Source organism: Giraffa tippelskirchi, chromosome 2 (assembly GCF_054371585.1).
Source record: "Giraffa tippelskirchi isolate mGirTip1 chromosome 2, T2T-mGirTip1v1.2.pri, whole genome shotgun sequence".
NCBI lineage: Eukaryota > Metazoa > Chordata > Mammalia > Artiodactyla > Giraffidae > Giraffa > Giraffa tippelskirchi.
In genome coordinates, this window is record NC_137276.1 from 231,588,976 (window position 1) to 231,615,324 (window position 26,349).

At 46.3% G+C, this 26,349-nt stretch overlaps 1 long non-coding RNA gene across 1 annotated transcript; it reads right to left on the minus strand.

Annotated features, from left to right (window-relative positions):
- Window positions 1-370: 370 nt before the first annotated feature.
- On the minus strand, window positions 371-10,554 carry LOC145532938 (uncharacterized). Its single transcript, XR_014073722.1, has 3 exons — window positions 10,336-10,554; window positions 3,270-3,360; window positions 371-3,175 (listed from the first exon to the last, which is right to left on the minus strand). It is a non-coding gene; the product is annotated as an uncharacterized LOC145532938 (long non-coding RNA).
- Between the last annotated feature and the right edge of the window lie 15,795 nt (window positions 10,555-26,349).

Below are 26,349 nucleotides of genomic sequence, written 5' to 3' on the forward strand. Positions count from 1 at the left end.
CAGGGTCTTTTCCAATGAGTCAGCCAAAGTATTGGAGCTTCAGCTTCAGCATCAGTTCTTCCAATGAATATTCAGAGTTGATTTCCTTTAGGATTGACTGGTTTGATCTCCTTGCAGTCTGAGTGATTCTCAAGAGTCTTCTCCAGCACTGCAATTTGAAAGCATCAATTCTTCAGTGCTCAGCCTTCTTTATGGTCCAACTTTCACATCTGTACATGATATAGATTATATCTTATATCTACCTATATAATGATGCACCTATCTCTATGTAGATATATAGAGACATCCTATTGAGAAAACCCTGACTAATACAATTTCATTTATAAAATAGCACTTTAAGAAAGACCATCTTAACTCAAATAAAAAGCTACAATGGATGTCCAGGGTTGAGTCATTGATCATCACATGTAAATGTGCTTTACCTCAAATATGTGACTTTTCTTTGCTTCCTTACACAGCAAAAGACCTTCTCAACACTGGAATGATTGAGAACATAACTCCTGGAGATAGATTTAACTCGATAGATTTAAACCTGAACTCTGCCATTTGGGAGCTTTGTGGGCAAACTATTTAACCACTCTAGGCTTCAATTCTCTTGTCTGTAAAATGGGAATAATAAAAGTGACTACACTGTAAGACTATTATGAGAAATAATGAGTTAATACAAGTAATTTTAATACAAAGTTTCTGGCACTCAGTAATTGCTTGTCTCAGTTAAGATAGACCTGGTTACACTGCAGTGATGACTGTCTCATTTTTTTTCTTAGTACTTGTTGGCTGGAAATACTTAAGTAGTCAAGAAGGGGCCTTAAGGGAAGCAGGAAAAAAGTCAATGATATGTCTGGAAGGGAGATAAATGAAATAATTGGAGGACAGAATTAATATCTTTCACAGTTATTATTATTAATAGCATGTATTTATTCATGTCTATACATATTTAACTAGTATTATGAAGTATGAAATCAACTTCACTTTGCTTCCTTGCTCGGGGCAAAAGACTTAGCACTAGATTGATGCTTTCTGCAGCAAGCATATTCTCCATCTTACTTAGCAGAGATAAGTATGCATATTAAGAGATGGTACAGCTCCTCCAATAGTTACAGCCCAGAGATCTGAGATCATCAGTCACCAAGAAGATGAGCAGTTTAGTATCTTGAAGTGAAGTGAAAGTCACTCAGTTGTGTCTGACTCGTTGTGACCTCGTGGACTATATAGTCCATGGAATTCTCCAGGCCAGAATACTGGAGTGGGTAGCCTTTCCCTTCTCCAGGGGATCTTCCCAACCCAGGGATCAAACCCAGGTCTCCTGCATTGCAGGCGGATTCTTTACCAGCTGAGCCACCAGGGAAGCCTTAGCATCTTGAGCTGATGTTAAGAAGCTTTCACACGGATTACACCCTTGGTGGTGGGGGGAAGAGTTAACATGCAAATATGCAACTATTTACTAGCTCTTGGAGGTCATGCCCCCTGCATTTCATTCTGAACTTCTTGCTCAACGTCTTTCAAACCTCCCCTGCTAATTTTGGCTCCTCAGAAATAATTCCACCAAGGCAAAAAAATTGACAGTCAAATAAATTTCATTGGCCATTAGATGACTGTATTTCTTAACTTGTAATTTTCCATTGCTCTCTGTTCTCCATTGACTTTCTATTCTTCACTATATTACTTGAGTAGCATAGCATTGACTTTGACACATGATATACATTCACTTATCAAGGGTCAATCCATTAGGTGGATTCCTCCCAGGGAGTTTGAGCTGTGTTAATCAACTTCAGAATGGACACAATATATTTAAGAAACTTCTAAAAATATGTGCACAGAGAAATTGCTACTCAGGGACATATAAAATAGTTTTTCTCTTTATTTTCAGATGAATTCCCCGTAAGAGTTTAGGTATATTTAGGTAACTGGCCTCTGTCCTTAACATCCTTGACATTTTTGAATTTTCCTTTTGACTTCCTCAGTGTCTTATGAGTGTGACTAGCTGTGCCTCCGGGAAAGCTCACTGTCTCTGAAGGGAGGAGGAATGCAATCCAGTTATGCATTCAGTCAACTTTTATAGAATGCCTACTACATGCTAGATGGAATCTTAAGCAATGGGACAGAGTGGTGAACTTGCTGACTGAGCCATCTGGTGAACATTCTGGTGGAGAACACAGATAATCCCAAAGAAATTTGGTAAACAGATCTTCTCATTGAAATGAGAACACTTTGGGTGTGAAAGAGTAAGATTAAGTATATATTTTGGAGGAAAATCCAGCCTGATGTTTTGCTGGATTGAACGTGGGATGTGCAGGGAAAAGTGAGGAGTCAGGATGAATCCCGAATTTTTGTTTTTTGCAACTGGGTGAATGTTAGCTAAAGAGGATGGGTAGCTGTATCGCTGAGGGTTTTCATCCAGAATGAAAAAGCAATCGCTCCAGGTGTCTTGAGATGAAAGAGGCTTGATCTAGGGAATCGAGAGCTTACAGAAACCCTGGAAGAGCTGAGGAAACACAAGTTAGGGGAGGTGACCAAGAGTATTCAGGTCTGCCACCACTGTTTGGTCCAGTGAATTTAGGAGCTGTTGCTTCCCACCAGATATTAGGAAACTACAGGACACTGATGATGATGGCCGCAGCTGCCCCGAGAGGAATAATCTCGATGGACCTCCCAGAGGTCACTGAAAAAAACTTGTCTGCCAGAGCTCCAATGTCCAACACTGACGCACATGGATAAGAATATATAATTTTTCTCCTCTACCTTTAAAATCTCACACTAGTGCATTTCATTCGGAGAAGGCAATGGCACCCCACTCCAGTACTCTTGCCTGGAAAATCCCATGGACGGAGGAGCCTGGTAGGCTGCAGTCCATGGGGTCGCTAAGAGTCGGACATGACTGAGTGCCTTCACTTTCACTTTTCCCTTTCATGCACTGGAGAAGGAAATGGCAACCCACTCCAGTGTTCTTGCCTGGAGAATCCCAGGGACAGCGGAGCCTGGTGGGCTGCCGTCTATGGGGTCGCACAGAGTCGGACACCACTGAAGCGACTTAGCAGCAGCAGCAGCAGTCCATCATTAGCAGAACGCAGCAGTAACTGGAAACAGAAAGGCAGGTGAAACTGGAAGGTGAAGTTTCCAGGCTTTTAGCTGATTGCCAAAAAGAAGCATCCAGGAGACTTGTGTATCCAGTTGCCTAGAGTTCAGAGGAAAGGTGAGGTTAGAAATATAAATTTGGGAGCCATCAACATACAGATGGTAACTCAAGGAAGGCAACTGGAGAATATTACCTAGGTAATAACGATAGATTGAGCTGAGGTCCAAGAACAGAGTTCCATATTCTTTGGGGAAACTGAGAAACAACGGCAGTTGAGAAATGCTCTGGAATAAAGATGGTTGAAATTGGGACCTGAAGTAAACTCGAATGGTTAAAGGAATTCAGTCAAGACTAGGAGAGTGTTAGGGATAGTTAGGGAGTTGGAGACTGACATATACACACTGCTCTACTTAAAATGGGCCACAAGCCCTTCCCTGGCAGTCCGGTGGTTATGAATCTGCCTTCCAATGCAGAAGACTTGGGTGTGATCCCTGGTCCAGGAACTAAGAAAACTTCCCAGGTGGCTCTAGTGTTACAGAATCTGCCTGCCGATGTGGGGGGCAAACGAGACACGGGTTCGATCCCTAGATGGGGAAGATCCCCTGGAGAAGTAAATGGCACCCTACTCCAGCATTCTTGCCTGGAAAATTCCATGGGCAGAGAAGCCTGGTGGGCTACAGTCCAGGAGCTCCAGAGAATCAGATATGACTGAGTGACTGGGCACATCACACACAGGGAACTAAGATCCCACCTGCCCCAGGGCATCTAAACCCGGGTACCACAACTAGAGAGACGCCTGCACGTTGCAACAAAAGGCCCACACATCGCAGTGAAAAGACCCCGCATGCCGCAACTAAGGCCTGATGCAGCCATAAATAAAAGTAAGATAACCCACAAGGACCCACTGCGGAGCACAGGGAACTCCACTCAATGTCACGTGGCAGCCTGGATGGGAAGGGAGTTTCGGGGAGAAGCGTACGGGTATCCGTGTGGCTGAGTTGCTCTGCTGAGCACCGGAAACTATCACAGCATTGTTAACTGTCTATGTGTGCTGTGAGCTCAGTCGTGTCCGACTCTTTGAGACCCCACGGACTGTAGCCCACCAGGCTCCTCTGTCCATGGGATTCTCCAGGCAAGAACACTTGAGCGGGTTGCCATTTCCTTCTCCAGTTAATTGTCTATACTCCAGCATGAAATAAAAAAGTTGACAAAAAAAAACACTAAGAGAGTGTTTAGAGGTCAGGAAGAGCAGTAGATACCAGCCAATGATACTGAGAATGTGAGAAAACAGTGTAGAGATGTAGCCTTCTGAATGTCAGTGAAAGAGGAGAGAAGGATTATCAGGGTCAAACGCTGATAAAAAGGTTAATGAGATGGAGGCTGAGACTTTCACATGGGATTTGGGGAGACGGAAGTTGCAGGTGATTTCAGCCAGGGTGGTTTCCAAAATCCTGAATGAAACAGTGTGGAGGGAGAACTTACAGTGAGAAAACAGAGTAAATGTGTGAACTCTTTGGAGTAGTTTTGATGTAAAGATAACAGAGAAACAGAGTAGCAATTGGAGGTGATGTGACGTGTAGGTAAGACGTGTTTACAGAAAGGCAACATTACCACAGCTTTGTGTGTCTATGAGCAGGAAGCAGGACCATGAACTTCAGCTTGAAAATGGAACAGTCAAGACAAACTGGATGGCCAAGATAGGATTCGCTATTCTGGCTCCAGATAATACTTGACACTGTAATTTTTTTAAAAGGAAGACATAGAGTTCCATTTCAAAGAAATCATTGGAGTCTTAAATACACACACCAATGAAAGTGAGAAGACATTTCCAATAAAATGTAAAAAAAGACCAGTATTCTATTTCATAAATTATTTCTGTAAGTGCCAGAGGCAGTGAATAAAGAATGAGTTGTAAAATTATGAGGGGGGAAGGTAGAGGGATGCTTTTCGAAACCTCTTTGCTATCAGATCTTTTTATATCATTTTATTTATTTTTATTTTTTGACTGTGCTGAGCTATGTGGGCTTCTCTCTAGTTGCAGCAAGTGGGGGCTACTCTCTAGTTTCCATGCACTGGCTTCTCGTTGAGGTGGTGTCCCTTGTTACAGAGCACAGGCTTCAGAACTTGCAGCTCCCCAGCTCGGCAGCACAGGCTTAATAGTCATGGCACGTGGGCTTAGTTGCTCCTGGCATGCAGGAGCTTCCAGGACCAGGGATCGAATCCACATCCTCTGCATTGGCAGGCAGATTCTTTTATCATCGAGCCACAGGGAAGCCCTCCAACAAGTCTTAAAGAAAGTGAGGGGCATGAATTTTCAGAGAAGAGACAGATGAATTCTTCATTCCACATTACTCTTGCTAGTAATGTGGAATGAAAAATCTGCAAAGCGTGGTGGAAGTATCAGAAGAAGTGGGTTAGCTGAAGCCAAGGGGCTGTCATTGGGGGCCTTGAGTGAGGGTCTTGGTTTTCACCTAGTGGACTGTGAAGAATCCATTTAATGGGTAAGAGACAGTAGGTTCTTGAATGCGGTGACAAAATGACTTATTTTACCCATGTCAGCGGATCCATGTACTCTTTGCTTTCAACAATATTATAAACCTTGGAAATGAAGGAATTTCTTTTGGAATAATGTGGGTGTTTATACCGCGACCTACAGTACCAGCCCACGAGGAGTCCACCCGGGTGGCTCTGTGGCAAGTCCCATAAAGCCCCTTTTATTACTTGTTCTCATTTGTTTCCATAACAGTGCACACGTACTTAATTGCAAAGCTTCCACCCATAAAAATTCTCATCACACCTCATTGCACAGATATTTTTCGTATGTGCTAGGCATTTTCCAAAGCTTAATAAGTCTGCATCTGATTTACATCATCTTATTGAAACAAAAACAGTCTTGGCAATATGCCTCCCTAAACAGGCTTAAAGAAATTACAATAGCTTTTGCAGCTATGTACTGACAATCTTCCTCTTCCTAGTCTCCAGTAAAGTTCTGCTTCCTGTGCTTTTAAGGAAACTTGGCTGTTTAGGTGGGAGATAACAGTTGAAAAATGCTTCTAGAGTTAAGAAGGTGAAAATTAAGACCAGATAAGTTTAAGGGAATGGCTTAAATATTCCTGCCAGAGCTCCACAGATAGTGTCAGCATGATGACCACGTTCTCTAGTGAATCTTCTCTGATGTGATATAATATCCTTTGATTTCTTTTTGTAACATCTGGGGAACCCCCAAGAGACTCACACTTCTGATTCATCAGCCCTTCACGGTGTGTGAAATATCCCTCTGTATGAGTTAGTGAACAAGCTGTGACTTTAGAAAAAGCACGGTCATGCGGCACAACTGAAGAGCTCAACAGGAAGATAACTGATGTTCATGCTTTCTGATTTTCTGTAAAGTGGTGGAGAATGACGCTTCCACCCTGAGGCATTTTGTGCTGCAAAACAGTCATGATTCTTTAGGCTTCTAGGAGGATGGGATTTTTCTGGAAACTTCAGTTGTGAAGAGGTGGTGAGTAGTTGGCAATCCAGAGAGATATACAAGGAGGCTCAGAGAAAGGAGTTGGAAAATGCTTTGGAGGAGATAAGATAATCTCAGAAAGTGAACAAACAGGAGAGTGTGGACATGCACACACATGCGCGCGTGCACACACACACACAGACGCACACCCCTTGTTAAGGGGTGTTAAAGCGCACTGAAGCCTTTAAGTCCCCAGGGCCAGAGCCCTGCACGGGTAGTTCTGTTGACTGGAAAGCCCGGTCCTCTGTGGTGGACGCAGTTCATGTTCTGGTGGGCACTCGGCTACTGTGCTCTGTGGGTGTCTTATCGAGCTGAAGGACCTTGAGGGCGCAGTACACTGAGCTTCTGTACAAGTGTTAGTCCCTCAGTCGTATCTGACTCTTCACGACCCCATGTATGTATGTATGTAGCTCACCAGGCTTCTCTGCCCATGGGAATCTTCAGGCAAGAAGACTGGAGTGCATAGCCACTCCCTTCTCCAGGGGATCATCCCGACCCAGGGATTGAACCTGGGTCTCCTGCATTGCAGGCAGATTCTTGACCGTCTGAGCCACCAGGGAAGCTTCTGCAGGCTGGGCCCTTATTCCAAGTGTGCTCTTGCACCCCTGCTCTTCTAGGAATGTTATAATGTTGCAGTTTTATTCCATGTTCAATGATCTAACAAGCAAGAGTTCTGAGTTTTGATTCTCCCCCATCAATCCACTACAGCTGTTGTTGATTACCTGTGTTGATAAATTGTCTTGTTTTCAATTCCTGTTCCACCTGTGGTTTAGTAATACCCATGGGATTTGGTTTGTGGGGTTCTCAACCCGCCTTTCATTGCACAGCCTCATTCTGTGTGTGACCTGGGCTTCCTCTTCTCTAGACGTCCCACAGCCACAGGACGCTCGACAAATGCAACTGGAATGAAAGATACATCTTTCTTTTGCACGTCTTCCTTGCTCTGAAGCACCCAGTAGACAACGCCGGTCGTCGCCCCCTTAGAATTAAACCCTTGCTTGACTCTGGCCACCTTTGAAGCCAAGGTACTGCTTTTCAAGCAGGTGGCTCTGTGTTGAGATGCTGTCGTCTTTCTAGACCATTCCCTACTGCAGTGATGCCTTGTGCCGTTGAAAGGAGGGATGGCTCCACCATCTGTGTGATCTTCTCTGGCTTCCTGAGCCCCATGGGTCCTAGGGTTGCTCTTTGGAGGTCTTCGGCAGGTGGTGCCTACGTGGACTTCACCCATCCCTGAGTAGATGGACTCAACCAGCTTTCCTTGGCATTCTCCAAGGCAGAGCTTAGCTCTACAAGTACCAAGATGTCCTCAGCTTCAAATATGCCTGTCTCATCAAAATACAGTGGCTCTGGCTCACCTTCTAGCATTTTCCCTCTGAAAACAAATTTTCTTATGGAAGTAGGTTTATGATGACTCTAGAGCAAACCTCAAGGTTTTAAATGGGCGACTGTAATATCTTGACTTAGTTCTTACTGTTTAAGCCACTCTAGCTACCTATTCTCGTTTCATTAATTTCATGTAATTGAACGAATTCATCTTGATCTTTACCCTTCCATCAAGATGGATGGAGTGAAGCATCCTACCAGATTTTCAATGTACCCTAATTATACACCAACCATTCTAGTCCAACAACACGTGACCTGCACAGCCCATAGGACAGACCTGGCTTTTGTTTCAGGGTGAAATCAATTTCAGTGTAGATAAAGACCATCAGAGGGGTTATGGTAAGGATCTGAGGAATAACAGTGTATGTCACCAGAAATGAGGAAAAGATCAAAACATCTCTTTAAGGGCGGATTTTTTTTTTCTAGAAGGAGAAAACTACCCTGATCATCAAGTCAGCAGTTGCTGAAGACAAAATGCTCCTGGGATATATATTCCAAGGGAAACTGAGTCCCCAAGGGGGTCTCCACTGCACACTCTGGTGCAGCCTGTAGCTTTTTTCAGGAAGGGCTGGAAAAGCAACAGAAATCTTTGGCAAAAGGGGAGCATCCTTCCATCCCAGGCTGATGTGGACAAAGGTACCCGCAGAGGCCCAGAAGGTTGAGCTCTCTCCCACCCCCGGATGCTCTGAGAGCAGCTGGTCCAACCCTTCCCTTTCCTTCTGGTTGTTTTACTGTGCGCTGGGGAAAGGCGTGAGCACTGGCGTCAAGTCAAGTTCGCTTCAGATCCTGGCTTTGCCAGGGACCAGTATAACGACGTCAGACATGGCCTCACTGCTTCCCCTACCTGATGGCAAAATGGGATGCTGATGGTGAGTCCCCTTGATTTTTGAGGACTTAATGAGACAGTGCATGGGGAATGCTCAGCACATTGTGATGGCAGATCAGTGAAGTTCCCTCCACTCCCTGGTGGTCTCACAAGTGGTCGAAGGCACAGCTCAAAAGCCTGAATTTGAGGGACAGAGTTGATTGGATTTGTTTCTGAGACCACCCACCTCCTGGTTGAGGGAAGGTCCTTTCAGCCACTTGTTAGTCACTCAGCTGTGTCCGACTCTGCGACCCCCTGGACTGTAGCCCTCCAGACTTCCCTCTCCTTCACCATCTCCAGGACCTTGCTCAAGCTCGTGTCCATTCAGTGACGCCATCCAACCACCTCATCCCCTGTCACCCCCTTCTCTCCCGCCGTCAATCTTTCCCAGCATCAGGGTCTATTCCAATGAGTCAGTTCTTCGCATCAGGTGCCCGAAGTATTGGAGTTTCAGCCACTAGGGGGCACCAACTACGTGGAAAAGAAGGCGTTGAATTTCGGAGGCTCAGTCCATAGCCCTGAAATGAATGCCATTTAATTTATTTTCTTGGAACAAAGTTTGGGCGTGGTTGATGCTGAGAAGTGCCTACTATTTCTTCTGAGACGGTGGTGACACTTTTATGTCGTTTGAAGAGTTTTCCTAGATCCCTCCCGTGTCTAGCTATTGTGGACACTCAAAAAAAAAAAAAAATCTGCATTTTTACTTCCAGTCCTTTTGCTTCTGTATTTATAGACAATATTCTTAGTGTGTGAAAGAGACACATGGATGAAAGAATGATCTTAACATTAAAATGTTTCAGACTTTTTGAGCCAACCAGGTTTATGTCAGAACTTTCAATCTGAAGACATATATTTTCCTAGCCCTTTGAACCTGGCTCATAAGTGGACACAGCTAGTGTAGATATCTAGGAAACCAAAGTGTTTTTCTTATCGAAATTAACACCTCATTGCATTTGAAGGTGACTAAACCCTGGGAAGCATGAGAAGCAATGTATTTCTGGAATCCACAGCAGAAGGGGACAGAGAGAGAGAGAGATAGCAATATACCCAGTTAGTCCAGATCACAAAACATGGCCAAGATAGGAGATCTGCTTCCCAGGGGGAAAAACTGATGCCCCCCAGTCCTGTTGGGTAGAGGAGCCTGGATGATTTCTTGGGCATGGATTAAAACTCTTCCAGTATAGCCATGCATTCTCTGCTTCAAAATTCCCTGGGTGTTTGCCAAAACTCCAGGTTCTGGGCCCTACTGCAGAGCTTGCTAATTAGACTCTTGAATGGACAGCCCAGGAATATGCCACAAATTCCTAGGTGACTTTATAGCCCTTAAGAACTGCTGTGCTAGGGAATAATAGTAATTCTAACTCCACTGACATTTAAGGATGTCTCTCTAGGACCTTTCTTCCAGAGAGTTTCCACCTTCTAGAAGAATCTTTGAATGCTCTTATTGCTATGGAAAAGTCTAATCCAACGGCAGGGCCGTCAGTGATCAGCACTACTCACCTTGAGACTCTTCACGCCCCAGAACAGTACATGCGGTCGGCACACTGCCAGGGTGGATTCCTCGGATTTGACTCTCCGTTGTGTATGCTGAAGGGGCTCTGAGCTGCAGACTGGCATCCAGGGCTGTGGTAACCAGAAGGATCTCAACTACATGAGGCCATGGTCCCGAGGAGACAGAGGGGGTGTGGGGTGGGAACTCTGGGTGTGCCGAGGAGCCCCTCTGAGCCTCCAGTGGGCAGAGGCACAGGGCACAGGGGATACGTGTCTTGTGCTGGTCTCCAGGGAAACTCCACTGGAATACCCAGCGAGCGCCCACAGGCTCCATCAAGGTCTCTCCAACCCTAAGCAAACGGAAACGGAAACGGAGCGCTCCATCGGAAGCTGGTCTCCAAACATCCTGTGTCCGTTCCTGCTTCTGGAAGGCACTTCTAGACGAGCCTGGGTGATCAGCTCATCTTCCCTTTAGCCACATTCTCTGATTTCCAAGCGGTCAAGGAACCAGGGAGTTATTTCACTGGTCCTGCGTCCCAGCTGTTTCACAAAAATAGAAAAGCCAGACAAAGCCAAAACACCTTGGAGAATTGGCACATTGCTTACGTTTCTCTAAAGCTGTATCTGTGAGAAAATCTCTTTCAATGCGTCCATCTAGTGCTCAGGTTTAGGTTTTATTGAGAAGAAATCAATCACAGATCTGAGAAAATTGTAAGTGAAGGCCGAAGGACTCACCCTCGGGGTGAGTCTCCTCCTCACAGGTAATTCACTCCTAAGGTAAGGAACCTACTTCAGGTGTGTGAGTAGAAGGATGCAGGAAGACTTCATCAGGGTGCGTGCAACCCGGTGCGGCATGCATGACCCCGCACGCACAATGTCACGCTCTGTGGCCACCATCTTGAGATCCTTAACACTTTTTGAACAGGGGGTCCTGTGTTTTCATTTCACAGTGATTCCCCCCCCCCCAAATTTTATAGTCAGTCCTAACAGAATGACTGCAAGGTGGGGGTGTCAAAAGTTCAGGATTTGAAATCAGGCAAACATGGATCAAATTCTGATCTGTCCCACCTTGGATGAGTCCTGAGTGCTCCTATGTACACAATAGAATTACTAAACCTTTGTGGGATTGTTGTGGAGACAAGTTCATCTAGTATATGTCTGGCCTTGGTTCTGGCACCAACCCAATCAACACAGATAATTTTCCCCCCAAATAATGTAAATAATTGCACCTAGTTCTTGAAATGTATGGCAGATAAATACAGAACAAAGTATGTATTTCTTGAGTAGCTCTTACAAGTATTACCCCCAAAGTCCATGTTTATAAAATATTATTTTTGCTTAATTGTAAGACCGAGGAAGTCAGTGAGGTAAGACTTTGAGTGGTAAATCAGAGGCTTGTCAACTCAGGTCCGCAGGCACTTCTCATTGAGGACCTCCAGGATGATCTTCTATGATATCTGGAGGCTGAGCCGGGTCCAATCTCTGAATATCCAACAATAAATGTGGACAAGTGGGCTTCCCAGGTGGCTCAGTGGTAAAGAATCCACCTGCCAATGCAGGAGACAAGAGACATGGGTTCAATCCCTGGGTTGGGGAAATCCCCTGGAGGAGGCCGTGGTAACCCCATCCAGTATTCTTGCCTGGAGAATCCCATGGGCAGAGGAGCCTGACATGGGGTTGCAAAGAGTCTGACATGACTGAGCCCAGATGAGCAGAAGAGAAAGCAGACCTCCTGGGGGCGGAGGCATTTCCGGCACTTGGTTTGAACTGTATGTGCTCTTTTAACAGAGAAATTGTTAGGAGATGGGGCCTCAGCCTTAGCTTCCCTCCTAACTAGTGATCTTGACCAGTTCCTTAGACATTTGGGCTACAAGTTCTTTATCTGTAAAATAGGAGGCGTCAGGGTCATGAAACCTCCTGCATAGTACGGGCAGGAAGAGGAAATCAGCTTACAACAGGTGACCACTTGCTGTGCACTGCACGGAGGTTTACAAATGAGAGGTGTTACCTCTCTGCACTACTGCTCATCCAGTGGTTCCACACACAGGACCAGGGAGTCTCAGTTCCTCGGGGTAACAAACAGTCAGGACCCGTTGGGGGTGTTTTAATTAATTATTTTTTTTTAATTGGAAGATAATTGCTTTATGATGTTGTGTTGGTTTCTGCCATACACAAAGAAAGCAACTGACAAAGGATTAACCCCCAAAATATACACGCAGCTCATGCAACTCAATATCAGAAAAATAAACCAATCACAAAACGGACCGAAGACCTAAACAGACATTTCTCCAGAGAAGACACGCAGATGGCCAACAGACATGTGAAAAGACACTCAACATCACTCATTATTAGAGGAATGCAAATCGAATCTACCGTGAGGTATCACGCCTATCAGAATGGACATCATCAAAAAGAAATCAACAAATAATAAACGCTAGAGAGGATATGGAGGAAAAGGATCTATTTTAATCTCAGGACTTATCTATGTGCTCAGAGGCACTCTGACTCTCCCCCTTTGCCCCTGCCTTCCCCTCCTCCCCTTCTCCTCCCCCTCCTCCACCCCCTCCTCCCCCTCCCTCCTCCCCCCTCCTCCCCCTCCTCCACCCCCTCCTCCCCTTCCCTTCTCCCCTTCCCTCCTCCCCTTCCCTCCTCCCCCTCCCTCCTCCCCCTCCCCCTCTCTCCTCCCCCTCCTCCCCCTTCCTTCTCCCCGTCCCTCCTCCCTTTTCCCCCCTCCCCCTCTCTCCTCCCCCTCTCTCCTCCCCCTCCTCCACCCCCTCCTCCCTCTTCCCCCTCTCTCCTCCCCCTCCTCCACCCCCTCCTCCCTCTTCCCCCCTCTCTCCTCCCCCTCCTCCACCCCCTCCTCCCTCTTCCCCCCTCTCTCCTCCCCCTCCTCCCCCCTCCTATTTCCCCCTCACTCTCATCCTCTCCCTTTTTCTCTTTACCTAACAATCTGGGGATCTATTCTTTTGGGACAGTTTTCAGTGCCTCAATTTGGCCATTTACAAATTATAAATGAAACAAAAACCTACAACTTCAAGCGCTGTTCTTAGAATTTTAGGAAAGAGTTGTTTTTAAGTGTAAGAGACTATATTATCCAATTTCATTTTTTCCCCTGGATTTAGGGGCCAGTTAAGAACGTGGTAATAATGAAAACCTGTACTGAGGTTCATACAACGTGGTCACTGTAATAGCTACTAACCTTGTATGTCTGCCACATTCTTGGGACTTTCATGATTTGTACCCTGCTCCTCTCATCCTAGTAATGCTGTGTGGCCAAATCTAAGACCTCTAGGCACCTCTTGGTCACCAGAGAGACCAAGCAACTCACTAAAAACCCTGTAATTAAGAAGTAGCAGACTTCACTTGGTATAATAATCTCTAGGTCCATCTGTATTGCTGCAAATGGCATTATTTCATGCTTTTTTGTGGCTGAGCAATATTTCACTGTGTGTGTGTGTGTGTGTGTATTGAATCTTCTTCATTCCTCTGTCAGAGAAAGACTAATATCATATGATATCACTTATATGTGGAATCTAATTTAAAATGACACAAATGAACTTATTATTAAAACAGAAACAGACTCACAGATCTCAAAATCAAACTTATGGTTACCAAAGCAGAAACGTTGGGGGAAGAGATAAATTAGCAATTGAGATTAGCGTATACACACTACTATATAAAATAACCAACAAGAACCTACTGTATAGCACGGGGAACTCCATTTAGCATTCTGTAATAACCTATATGGGAAAATCATCTGAAAAAGAATTGATATGTACATATATGTGTATGTGTGTGTGTGTATAACTGATTTGCTTTGCTGTACCCCTGAAGCTAACAGAATATTGAAAATCAACTATACTGCAATTTTAACACAAAAGAAATAGCAGAGCTGGCATTTGGACTAGGTTTTCAGAGGTCAAGGCTGCTCCCTGCAAATAGAAGGCATTAGGAATGACACCCTTTGTCTGTGACTCCACAGCTGCTCTGGGGCCACCTGCTGCCCCCATTTCCCTTATGTCTTGGATCTGTTTCTACTTTGCCTTTCCTTTGTCTTTTAGCTTCTGCCTTGGCCTCACCAGCACTGCCCTCTAAGCTGAAAACCCTGCTGTGCCCTGATGGTTGAAAATCTGAAAGCATCCTTTGCCTTGCCCAAGACAGAAGGAAATGACAGGAAAAAAAAACACTTAACTGACTGGGGCGAGATGAGATGGTGTCTGAGCTGGTCCGTTCAAATCACCGAGCGTCTGTCCCCAGGAAAAGAGACCTGGAAGAGAACAGAGAGAACTGCGGTTCTGTTTTGCATTTCAGAAATAGTTTTTCCAGAGGGACCACGTCCTAATTCTGTTTTATCAGAGCCAGTTCTTCCTGATGGGTTGTCGATAAGTAATGAGGTCAAGTCTGGATCCTTTGTTGAGGACCCACCCAAAGTTGAACAGTTTGCTCTTGCCGCATGGGGTCTGGGCTATGAGCTCTCCTTTGGGAGAAGGATTGTGAGAACCTTCCGATGGAGAAGTGTGAATTACAAGTGTGATTTTGGCTTTGCTGTGACTACATACATTGTTATAGTCAAATGCTCCGGGAAACAAACTCACTCAGAAGGACAGTGTGGATAGTGGAGTGCTGTTACATCGGCGGGACCGAGGCAGAGTTTCCTCTTTAGCCAGGGACCCTGACTGACTTCTGCGAAAACCTTATATACCTTAAGTGTACTTCTCAAGCCCCCATCCCCAGATTCCTTAAACCTAGCCTGGAAAGTGCTAAAGGGGGATACAGTCCAGTCACAGCCATGATTCATAATCAGAAGAGTCACCTGGTTACACATTGCCACCTACACCAATGGGTGCCATACTGGTTACAAAGGTGATTGACTACATAGGGGATTATTACATTCTTTCTGGAGAAGGGAAATCTTGGTATGGAATCTGATGTCTCTCAGTCCTTGAAGGCCTGTTGGGCCGTTGGTATGTGATCTCCATGGCTACCAGGCACCTAGTCCAAAGCTTACTGGGAATGTAGGATGGAGTTTCCTTCTTTTTCAAGATGAAGTCAGCTCGGCCAGCTCCTTTCCTCCTTCAACATGACTAGATACATTGTCGAGGGATTTGCGAGTGGGAAACACAGTGGAGATGCAGAAGACCCATTTCCTAGAGAATGGCCGGAAGACAATAAAGACACTAAATGCAGATGGAAAGGGAATAGAAAAGGCTGTCTCACAGATACGATGGTCTCAGAAGATCAGAAGTAGTGACCTTTATTCATCTGTAAGCCGAGCTGGGAGCCAGATGGTCGGATCCACCCTGCAGACCCCCCTCCCCTCCCCACATCACACTTCTAGCCTAAAGGTGACCTGTGCCTTGTCCTTGATAACAGAACAAGGACAGAGAGCTGGGATGGTCTCTGGAGCCCACGTGGCCCCGGCGCCTGACCCTGGCAGGCTGCCTGGTGTGCAGGCTCCCAGCCTGCTGGCTTTCTGGGTTTTTTCCTCCTGGGCCATCTGTTTCTCACCTGCCTGACGGCTGCAGCCTGGTTTCCATCTGCTCATCTTGCCAAAAACAAGGGTAGCGGAATATGACACATGGTGATCCATGGAATGAAAGGAACCGCCAAAGTTTCAAAGTTGATCATCAGCAGATTTACTGGCAATTAGAAAATTTGGCTCCTTTTAATTTATTTTCATCTGCTTGCCAAAAGCGATCGATTGTATTAAAGCAGTGCGTTCCTTACATGTTTTACTTGCCAAGTCAGCTGGAGTCCAGATGGTGACATTGACCTTCTGAGAGCAACACATTCTTCCCAGGAATTGTATATTCGAGGAAGAGTCAAACCTCTTACCCACACATTGGGAAACTTGGATTTTTTTTTTGTTTGAAAAATCACAGACACATCACACACTGCCAACTTAAAAATAGTCATGACCTAAAAGTTGTGCGTTATGTTTGACTCAGTGGGAGTTTTTAGGACTTCAAGCCTGGGAGGCAGCATCTCAAGTAACCCTGAGAGAATTGCTCTGAGGAGCTGGGGACGGGGGAGGAGTCAGGTTATATCAAAGTTTACAACAACGGGCAGGTGTGTAACTGGGAAGGGTTCGTATTGAATTTATGCCGGATCTGCTTCTGTGACTTTAACCTTCATCTTGCTGCTTTTGCTATTGTTGTTGTTGTTCGATCACTCAGTTGTGTCCGACTCTTTGCGACTCCATGGACTGCAGCACGCCAGGCTTCCCTGTCCATTGCCAACTCCCGGAGCTTGCTCAAACTCATGTCCATCGAGTCAGTGATGCCATCCAGCCATTTCATCCTCTGTCGTCCCCTTCTCCTCCTGCCTTCAATCTTTCCCAGCATCAGGGTCTTTTCCAATGAGTCGATGCTTCACATCAGGTGGCCAAAGTATTGGAGTTTCAGCTTCAGCATCAGTCTTTCCAATGAATATTCAGGACTGATCTCCTTTAGGATGGACTGGTTGGATCTCCTTGCAGCCCAAGGGACTCTCAAGAGTCTCCTCCAACTCCACAGTTCAAAAGCATCGATTCTTCCTTGCTCAGCTTTCTTTATAGTCCAACTCTCACATCCATACATGACTACTGGAAAAACCATAGCTTGGATGGAACCTTTGATGGCAAAGTGATGTCTCTGCTTTTTAATAAAATAATGTCCTGTCATCATCATTAGAGAGTTGAGATCTTGTACCCTTTGAAAGAGAGTCTTCACAGAGGGAGAGCAGTCCCTTACACTTGCGTCGCTTCCCTTCCCTGAAGGCACGGCAGCCGCAGGGCAGCTTTCTGCCCTTGAGGTGCTCACTGGGGTGGCCGTTACCTCAGTACCCAGGGGACCCCCGGGCATCTCACAGACACCAGGACTCTGTGAACCTCCAGAAGTCCTGACAGGCATGTGGAGACTTTCCCTGCTCCTCAGGTCCACCCAATACTGAGCGTGTCCTTTGCCAAGTCACGAGAGTGAAAGAAGAAGAAAGCTGTGATCCTGAAACTGAACCTTGCACCATTAGGATTTCCCAGTTTTCCAACAAAAATGAAGTGGTAGAGCCATCCAATGGCCGAGGATGCTTCCTTTCTCTGCTGGACTCGGGCACTATTAGGTACCAGAAGACGGTCCTGGAGACCCTTCCCCAGCAGAGGTCGGGCGTTGTGTAAAGATAGATCCTGGAAGAAACCTCACACCAATTATTATGAAAAATGATGAAGAGATTAAATGTAAATCTAATCGTCTCTTTGCCAAGCACCTATCTGTTAGGCCCCTTCTTATGAGGGAAATACCTCATGTTTTCATCAATCAGATTCTAATTCAAGGAAGATGTCATTTCATGTGAACTCCATCATATCACAGACTCCAGGGGTTTCTGGCTAAGAATCAAAATACGTATCCAGATTTCTCCATTCTCGTATTCTTTATTCTTGGTGGCTTAAGGATACAGAACACCCTTTCCTTACACCTCCATTCTGTTTCTTTGCAGATTTGGAATAACAAGAGTTGGACTCTTACTTTTTTCCCGGGTCTGTAGCAAATGCTCAACACATCTTTTTTTTTTTGGACCTCATTGTGCAGCGTCTGAGATCCCAAACCAGGGGTTGAACCAGTGCCCCCTGCAGAGGAAGTGCAGAGTCCTAGCCACTGGACCACCAGGGAAGTCCCTGATTAATGCATCTTAACTCACCTGGTTCTCAGAGCAAAGATGCCTTATTGGTGCTGATGCTGTTATCCCCATTTTACAGAAGAATATGCTGAGGCTCAGAGAGGTCAGTTTTCCTGAGGTCACAGGCTACTGTGTGAGGATTCAGGGTGTGAACCAATGCCACCTCGCTCCAGGGTCTGTGCCCCTAAGAACATTGCTGTGCCCTCCTTGAGACTGTAGACAGGGCTTCTCACTCGTCCGTAGTTTTGTATTTAGCAAGTGTCAGTTAACTCTATCTAAAGACGTATTTTGTTGTCACACCTGGACAGGTGTTATTGGCTTCTAATGAAGAAGAGATCAGAGATGCTGCTCAGCACCCTACAATGCGCATCACAGCCCCACATCAAAGAATCACCCACCCCAAGGTGTCAGTATTCCTGAGGTTTTGATGATGAGAACCTTGATGAAGAGAAAACACAGGACCCATGCATGGGTATAAGAGACACGTAAATAGTAAAATCTATCCATTGTCTGTCTCTGCCTGTCTTTTGTCTATCTCTCATCCATCTGTCTATCTACATCCCCCCTGTTCTCAGACAATAGCTGAATGGTCTATTCTTTTGAAAGCTTATTTAAAGTATTCATTATTTTGAAAGCCTTTAATTTGTATGAAAGGGTTAGAGAGCCAAGTGAGTCTCAAGTTATTGTTCCTTGAGAATACAGTGGTGTGTGTGTGTGTGTGTGTGTGTATACATGCACACACACGTGGTTGGCTCCATTTCAGTTCCTGTCGACTTTCCCTTTGGTTATGGAAAGCCCACATCTTTCCCTAAGACCTTGTACCTGTGACTGTGTCCCCACCCAGCCTTTGAGAAAGAAAGTCCTGGGTCAGGACAGGCCCTCTGGGTACCATGTCCTCACAGTTACTCTAACTACATCCACCTTATACTCCACATCGCATGAGCAACCCATTTGTACGTATGCACACTAGTATTATATTATTACATGTTACATATCACACTAACACATGCTACATATTCAGCCTTTACACACTACACAGTACATTAGTATGTAATGCATAGCACACTAGTACCTACTACATGTTACATTAATACACATCACATGTTTCACTGGTAACCCATTATATATCACAGGATTAATACATTTCACATAACACAAAAGCACACTGTACATTGCATTAATGACACATTGCACATTATGCTAAAACCCAGTGGCTCAGTGGTAAAGAATCCACCTGCAATACAGGAGATACCAGAGAAGCCCAGAGCTTAATCCCTGGGTTGGGAAGATCCCTTGGAGAAGAAAATGGCAACACACTCCAGTACGCTTGCCTGGAAAAATCTCATGGGCAGAGGAGCCTGGCAGGCTACAGTCCATGGGGTCACAAACAGTGGGACATGACTTAGCGACTCAACACCACCACCCCATATCACATTCCTCAACGATGCATATTGCATATTACATTACTGGCACCTTCCGTATTACTTAACACTCTCCATACTACATGAAAACGTATTTCATATTATATTAATATGTCCCCCTTGATCCCTGACTAAAGGAGATATTAGTTGTTCAGTCATGTCCGACTCTTTGTGGCCCCATGGACAGTAGCCCGCCAAGCTCCTCTGTCTGTGGGATTCTCCAGGCAAGAATACTGAAGCAGGTTGCCATTTCCTTCTCCAGGGGATTTTTCCTGATCCAGGGATTGAACCTGGATCTCTTGCATTGGCAAGAGGTCTCTTTACCACTAGCATCACCTGGGAAACCTGGGCTAGAGGAAGGCCCATCCTTTTTGGAATCCACACCTCTGGTATTCCTGGTCACCTCCGGTTCTGGTTGTCACACAGCTGGTGTAGACGGATCTGGTTGCGTGGAGCCGACAGCTCTCAGAGAGCAGCTCCCCTGGGCGGTCTGGCTCTCGCAGTCTGGGAGGGCACAGCTCTCCCCGCTCCACGCTGTCTCCACCTCACACTTGCCCTATGTGTTGTGTCCCGTCCTTTGCATTCACTCCCCCCAGCTGCTCTCCTGGAGCTCACACACTTGGCCAGGAGACAGGAGGACAGGTGCCAGGTCCGCCCCACCCCTAGGGCCCGCCCAGGAACCCCACAGGGCTCAACACTGCCTAGCAGGTACCAGGCACAGCACTAGGTAAGGGAGCCCGTGTTATAAAAATGACAAGGTCTCTCCCTGAGAGAGCTTGGGATCTAGCTGCCGAGGGAGTTAGAGGCAAGTCTTTAACAAAAATACCCATTAATTAATTATAATTGAGGACAGTGCTGCATTAGGTCTGGCTTGGAAAAACCATCATTTGGTTCCAGGTCTGGTTCCAGCATCATTTGGTGCTGGGTTTCGGGAAGCTTGCCCAGCTCCTCCCTCCCTCTTGGATCATTCTGTCTCACACCCTCTCTCTGCTCCTGTTTGTCCCTCCTGCAGTGGGCTGCTGTGGGTGTTGTCCAGTCCTCAGATGGGTGAATCTGAAAAGTAAAAGATGCCTCGTAGAGCTTCACTTCATAGAGCCTCCATGGTCCCATGAAAGCAAGAGATGTAAGTGGGCATCTAGGAGGGGGTGCTTGCAGTAAGATGTCCTCTTTGGGTATAGATGGCCCCAAGCATCCATTGAAGGCCTCCCCTTGCTAGACAGAAGGCTGCAAGCACTGGTATTTGCTGCTCCCCTGAAGTCCCCACCAATATCTCAAAGTTTAGCCAAATTCAACCTTGGTCCTTGCGATGCAATGACTCTGAGATGTGAGGGAAGGGGGCAGGACACAACCTTTAAAAGAATGACAGAGACTCAGAACACAACAGACGCTGATTAGAACCAATTAGGTCCAAGATCGCAGAGGAGCTGACTTTCACTAGACCCTGAGCCTTAGTATACGTGCATCTTGACACATCAGCAAGTTAAGGACACATCCACAGGAGCCCTGACAGTTCTAAGTGAGTGAAAGTCCCTCAGTTGTGTCCGACTCTTTGTGACCCCAGGGACTATACAGTCCATGGAGTTCTCCAGGCCAGAATACTGAGTGGGTAGCCTATCCCTTCTCCCGAATCGAACCAGGGTCTCCTGCGTTGCAGGCAGATTCTTTACGCACTGAGCTAGCAGGGAGGCCCAAGACTGTTCTAAGGCTGACCACAAAGGTCAAGAAGTGGGTGGTGGTTCAATTCCTGGAAATCCCCACTCCTTTTCCCAAATAACAAGAATTCTCCTCCCACTCATTAGCCTATGAAATTACCCACCTCAATAAAAACTGACAACACCATAACCTGGGGCCGCTCTTACCTTTTGAGATGGTCCACACTGTCTGTCTGTGAAGTGAGAGTTTCTCTCTAAATAAATCTATTTCTTACCTATCACTTTGTGTCTCACTGAATTCTTTCTTCAATGAGACATCATGAACCTGAGCTTTGGGACTTCCCTGGTGGTCCAGTGATTAAGACTTTGCCTTCCATTGCTGGAACTGTGGGTTCAATCCCTTATCCAGGTGCTAAGATCCCACATGCCTAGTGGCCAGAAATCCAAAACATGAAACAGAAGCAGCATTGTACCAAATTCAATAAAGATTAAAAAAAAAAAAGAACCCAAGCTTCATTAAGTTCTGAAACCAGGCATCATCTGAGTCAAAAGATCGAGGTTCAAGTCTCAATCTGGGTTTTGGCTGAGTCCCAGTCCTGGCACATGGGTTCAACTCCCAATGTGAGTTACACAGTTTCAATATTAACGATATAATTGTATTGATGATGTGAGACTATTAATCCAGGCTGCCATGAAGTAAAATCTACTATGGCTCTAAAAATTGAATCTGCAAGGCATGATGCAGAACTTATCCCTAGTCTTCCTGCAAACACTGCAAAGATCTCTCAGGATTCTACCCCATGCCTGCCTGGAGCCCCTCATGCCTTTCTCTACTTCATGTGGAGTCTTGGCCATCATATCCTGAACTGATGCCAACCGTGGGGTAGCCCACAGTATCTGTTGGGCGTGTGGCCCCCTCTGGCTATGACCTGGGGGGCTATGGCGGGTCAGCACTGGGCAGGGAACGAAGGGCAGGGGGCCCAGTGCCACAACTGACGTCCTCGATGTGCACCCTCCAAGACACACAAGCACACCTCCTAGCTGCTGAATTCTAGGAGATGCTGAGTGTAGGATCGTATAACTCATCTTCCAAACTGGGGAAACTTTGAGGGCAAAAGGGACATCATTAATAGTTGTGCCAGGACAGCAGGTGGAAGTGACATCCATCAGCCTGCCTATTGCACAACCTGCTCTCACCTCCCACCAGCAGAGGAGGCTGTGATACCAGAGATACAGAAGGAAGGGTCAGGCACGGAACAGTTCTAAGGGAACCTGGTCAATCTGAGTTTTATGTGGATAAAACCAAGGAAAGTTATGACCAACCTAGATAGCATATTAAAAAGCAGAGACATTACTTTGCCAACAAAGGTCCATCTTGTCAAGGCTATGGTTTTTCCAGTAGTCAGGTATGGAAGTGAGAGTTGGACTATAAAGAAAGCTGAGCACCAAAGAATTGATGCTTTTGAACTGTGGTGTTGGAGAAGACTCTTGAGAGTCCCTTGGACTGCAAGGAGATCCAACCAGTCCATCCTAAAGGAGATCAGTCCTAGGTGTTCATTGGAAGGACTGATCTTGAAGCTGAAACTTCAATACTTTGGCCACCTGATGTGAAGAGTTGACTCATTTGAAAGGACCCTGATGCTGGGAAAGATTGAAGGCAAGAGAAGAAGGGGACGACAGAGGATGAGCTGGTTGGATGGCATCACCGACTCGATGGACATGAGTTTGAGCAAGCTCTGGAAGTTGATGATTGACCGAGAGGCCTGGCATGCTGTGGTCCATGGGGTCGAGAAGAATCGGACATGACTGAGCGACTGAACTGAACTGAAAGCCAAGGAGGACCCTGTGGGGCTCTTGGGCAGAGAAGCACTTTTTATCCCTCATTTCTTATAGCAAGACTCCAGCCTCCATGACCTTCCCTGAGTTTCAAAGGGCCAACTGGAACTGTTGCTAATCGGGGGGGGGAGCAGCCAAGAAGCCACCTGAGGCAAGGCTGAAGGGGTCAGAGAATCTCATCAAGGTTCCGAGACCAACAACCTGAAACCCAGCACACACCCTAATATTGTCAGCAAGCCCAGCCTTGAAAGTGAATGTGTTAGTTGCTCAGTTGTGTCCAACTCTTTGCAATCCCCTGGACTACAGCCTACCAGGCTCCTCTGACTGTGGGATTCTCCAGGCAAGAATATTGAGTGGGTTGCCATACCCTCCTCCAGGGGCTCTTCCCAACTCAGAGATCGAACCTAGGTGTCCTGCATTTCAGGCAGACTCTTTATGATCTGAGCCACCAGGGAAGCCCCCCAACCTTGAACCGTTGCTCTAAAATGCCTCATCAAATCCTCCTGGGTTGAGACACACAGATTTTGGGGGAAGGAGCCCCTGTATTCCACTTTGTCTGGCAAAGCATTAAAGCTCTTCTTTTCTGCTTCACCCAAAACTCTGTCTCTGAGAGGCAACTCAGCACAGGTGCACAGAGGCTGAGATTTTGGCATCATGATGGGGAGGGTAGAATCTGTTTCCATCAGTCCCAGCAGCACCTCTGCCAGGTAGACTGTGATTACGCAGAGGGGAAGAGAGTGTATCCCCACCCAAACTGCACTGCCCATCCACTGGGGTTGCCACAGGGCCACGTTTCCTCTCACCAGGAAGGGGGCAGGACCCACGGCTGGTCCTCGCAGCCTGTCATTTCTGTGCTGTTCAGAGTTTTACTGGCCTGGGTGTGGAAAGGACAGTTTGTGCTGCTCCAGGCTGGACCATCCTTGGATGAATCCCTCACCTCCCCCGGCCTTTTCTCCCCAAAGCTAAATGGAGCTGTTGGATTTTAGTCTCCACACTCCTAGAACCTTCTCCATCAGCAGCCTTCTCTCCAAAACAAGAGCCATGACCTATATCCAAGAGAAGCAGGGAAAAGCAAAAACACGAGAAAGTGATGTGCCATTCAGGGGGAACAGTGAAGGCCTCAAATGAAAATCTCAGCCAAAACTGTGCCATTGGGTGAGAGTCCAGTGAATTCAATGTCTGGAGAAGCTCAGCTTAATCAGAGACCTCTGTGTTTCTCCCTCGCTGATGAAAATCGTCTAAAGGTGTGTGCCAGGCAGAGTGCCTCCCACATGCTGTACCTGCTGGTTCTGAATGAGGCACTGCCTCCAGGTCAGTGAGGATAAAAGGGTCATAGATTCACAGGGCATTACAGCTGGAAAAAAAAAAAAAAAAACAACCTCGGAATTAGTCAACAGACATTTAGGCAACATTAACTAAAGACCAGACATTCTTCTAAGCACCTTACAAATATTTATTCACTTCATTCTCTCCACAGCCCTAGGCACAAGCAGTTTTATTATCTCAATTCACAGATATGGACGTGGATACACAGAAAGATTTAGTCATACACCCAAGACACGCAGATGGTAAGTAATCACACCCAGTGTGTCTGGCTCCAAAGCCACTATGCCAAGGTCACAGCCAGGACAATAAGTCAGACTGCCCTTACCCAGAAATGGGTGATCTAAATATTGGAGTCTTGGGGATTAGCACTCAAAACCTCCTCTCATCCCCCAAATTCAAATATCTTTTATTTTCTTTCTAGAACTCACTTAACACAAATGTATAAAATAGGGTTTTTTGTGAGCGCATTGGCCTTCCTAGGTGGCACAGTGGTAAAGAATCCACCTGCCAATGCAGGAAACACAAGGCAAGAGTTTGATCCTTGGGTCAGGAAGAGCCCCTGGAGGAGGAAATGGCAGCACACTCCAGTATTCCTGCCTGGGAGTTCCCATGGACAGAGGATCCTGGTGGTTACAGTTCAAGGAGTCGCAAAGAGTTGGACAGGACTGAGTGACTGTGTGTGCTGGCACATGACGACCTTAGATTTAAGCTTAGGCCTCCCATGCTGGGCTTCCCTGGTGGCTCAGAGGTTAAAGCGTCTGCCTCCAATGCGGGAGACCTGGGTTCGACCCCTGGGTCGGGAAGATCCCCTGGAGAAGGAAATGGCAAACCACTCCAGTATTCTTGCCTGGAGAATCCCATGGACAGAGGAGCCTGGTAGGCTACAGTCCACAGAGTCGCAAAGAGTCGGACACGACTGAGCGACTTCCCTTCCCTTCCCTTCCTTCCTCCCATGCTGACGTGCTTCTGTCATAACTTGGAAGGATATTTTCTTTCCTTTTACACAACCCCTTGTATCCGTTCATTTGACTGATCGTTACCTTTTCTCCTGAAAGTAAAATTCAGGAACGTATACCTGTATTCAGGATTTACCTATGACAGAAGATGAAGTCCTAAATAAGAGGTACTCAGGCACTCAGTCGTGTCCGACCCTTTGTGACCCCATGGACTGTAGCCCTTCGGGCTCCTCTGCCCATGACATTTTCCAGGCAAGAATACTGGAGTGAGTGGCCATTTCCTCCTCCATGGGATGTGCCTGACACAGGAATCGAACCTGAATCTCCTGCCTTGGCAGCTGAATTTTTTACTGAGCCACCTAGCAAGTCTTGAATAGGAGGGTAATCAGCTAAAGCCCTAGGCTACGGCACCTTTCCACCTCCCACTAGAGGTGAGTGGATACAGAAGTGGGAGTGCATAATGGTGCCCTCCTGGTGTCTGGGTCCTGTCTGGAACTCCTACAAAGGGCTGGGCTTCTAGATTCAGGATTTAGAGTTTTCTACAGGGCAAGTCCACAAGCACAGCACCAGAGATTATGAGACATCTCACCTCCTTAGTAACCTCAGGTGTGCAGATGACACCACCCTTATGGCAGAAAGGGAAGAAGAACTAAAGAGCCTCATGATAAAAGTGAAAGAGGAGAGTGAAAAAGTTGGCTTAAAGCTCAACATTCAGAAAATGAAGATCATGGCATCTGGTCCCACCACTTCATGGGAAATAGATGGGGAAACAGTGGAAACAGCATCGGACTTTATTTTTGGGGGCTCCAAAATCACTGCAGATGGTGACTGCAGCCATGAAATTAAAAGACCCTTGCTCCTTGGAAGAAAAGCTATGACCAACCTAGACAGCATATTAAAAAGCAGAGACATTATTTTTCCAACAATGGTCTGTCTAGTCAAGGCTATGGTTTTCCCAGTGGTCATGTATGGATTTGAGAGTTGGACTATAAAGAAAGCTGAGTGCCGAAGAATTGATGCTTTTGAACTGTGGTGTTGGAGAAGACTCTTGAGAGTCCCTTGGACTGCAAGGAGATCCAACCAGTCCATCCTAAAGGAAATCAGTCCTGAATGTTCATTGGAAGGACTGATGTTGAAGCTGAAACTCCAATATTTTGGCCACATGATGCGAAGAACTGACTC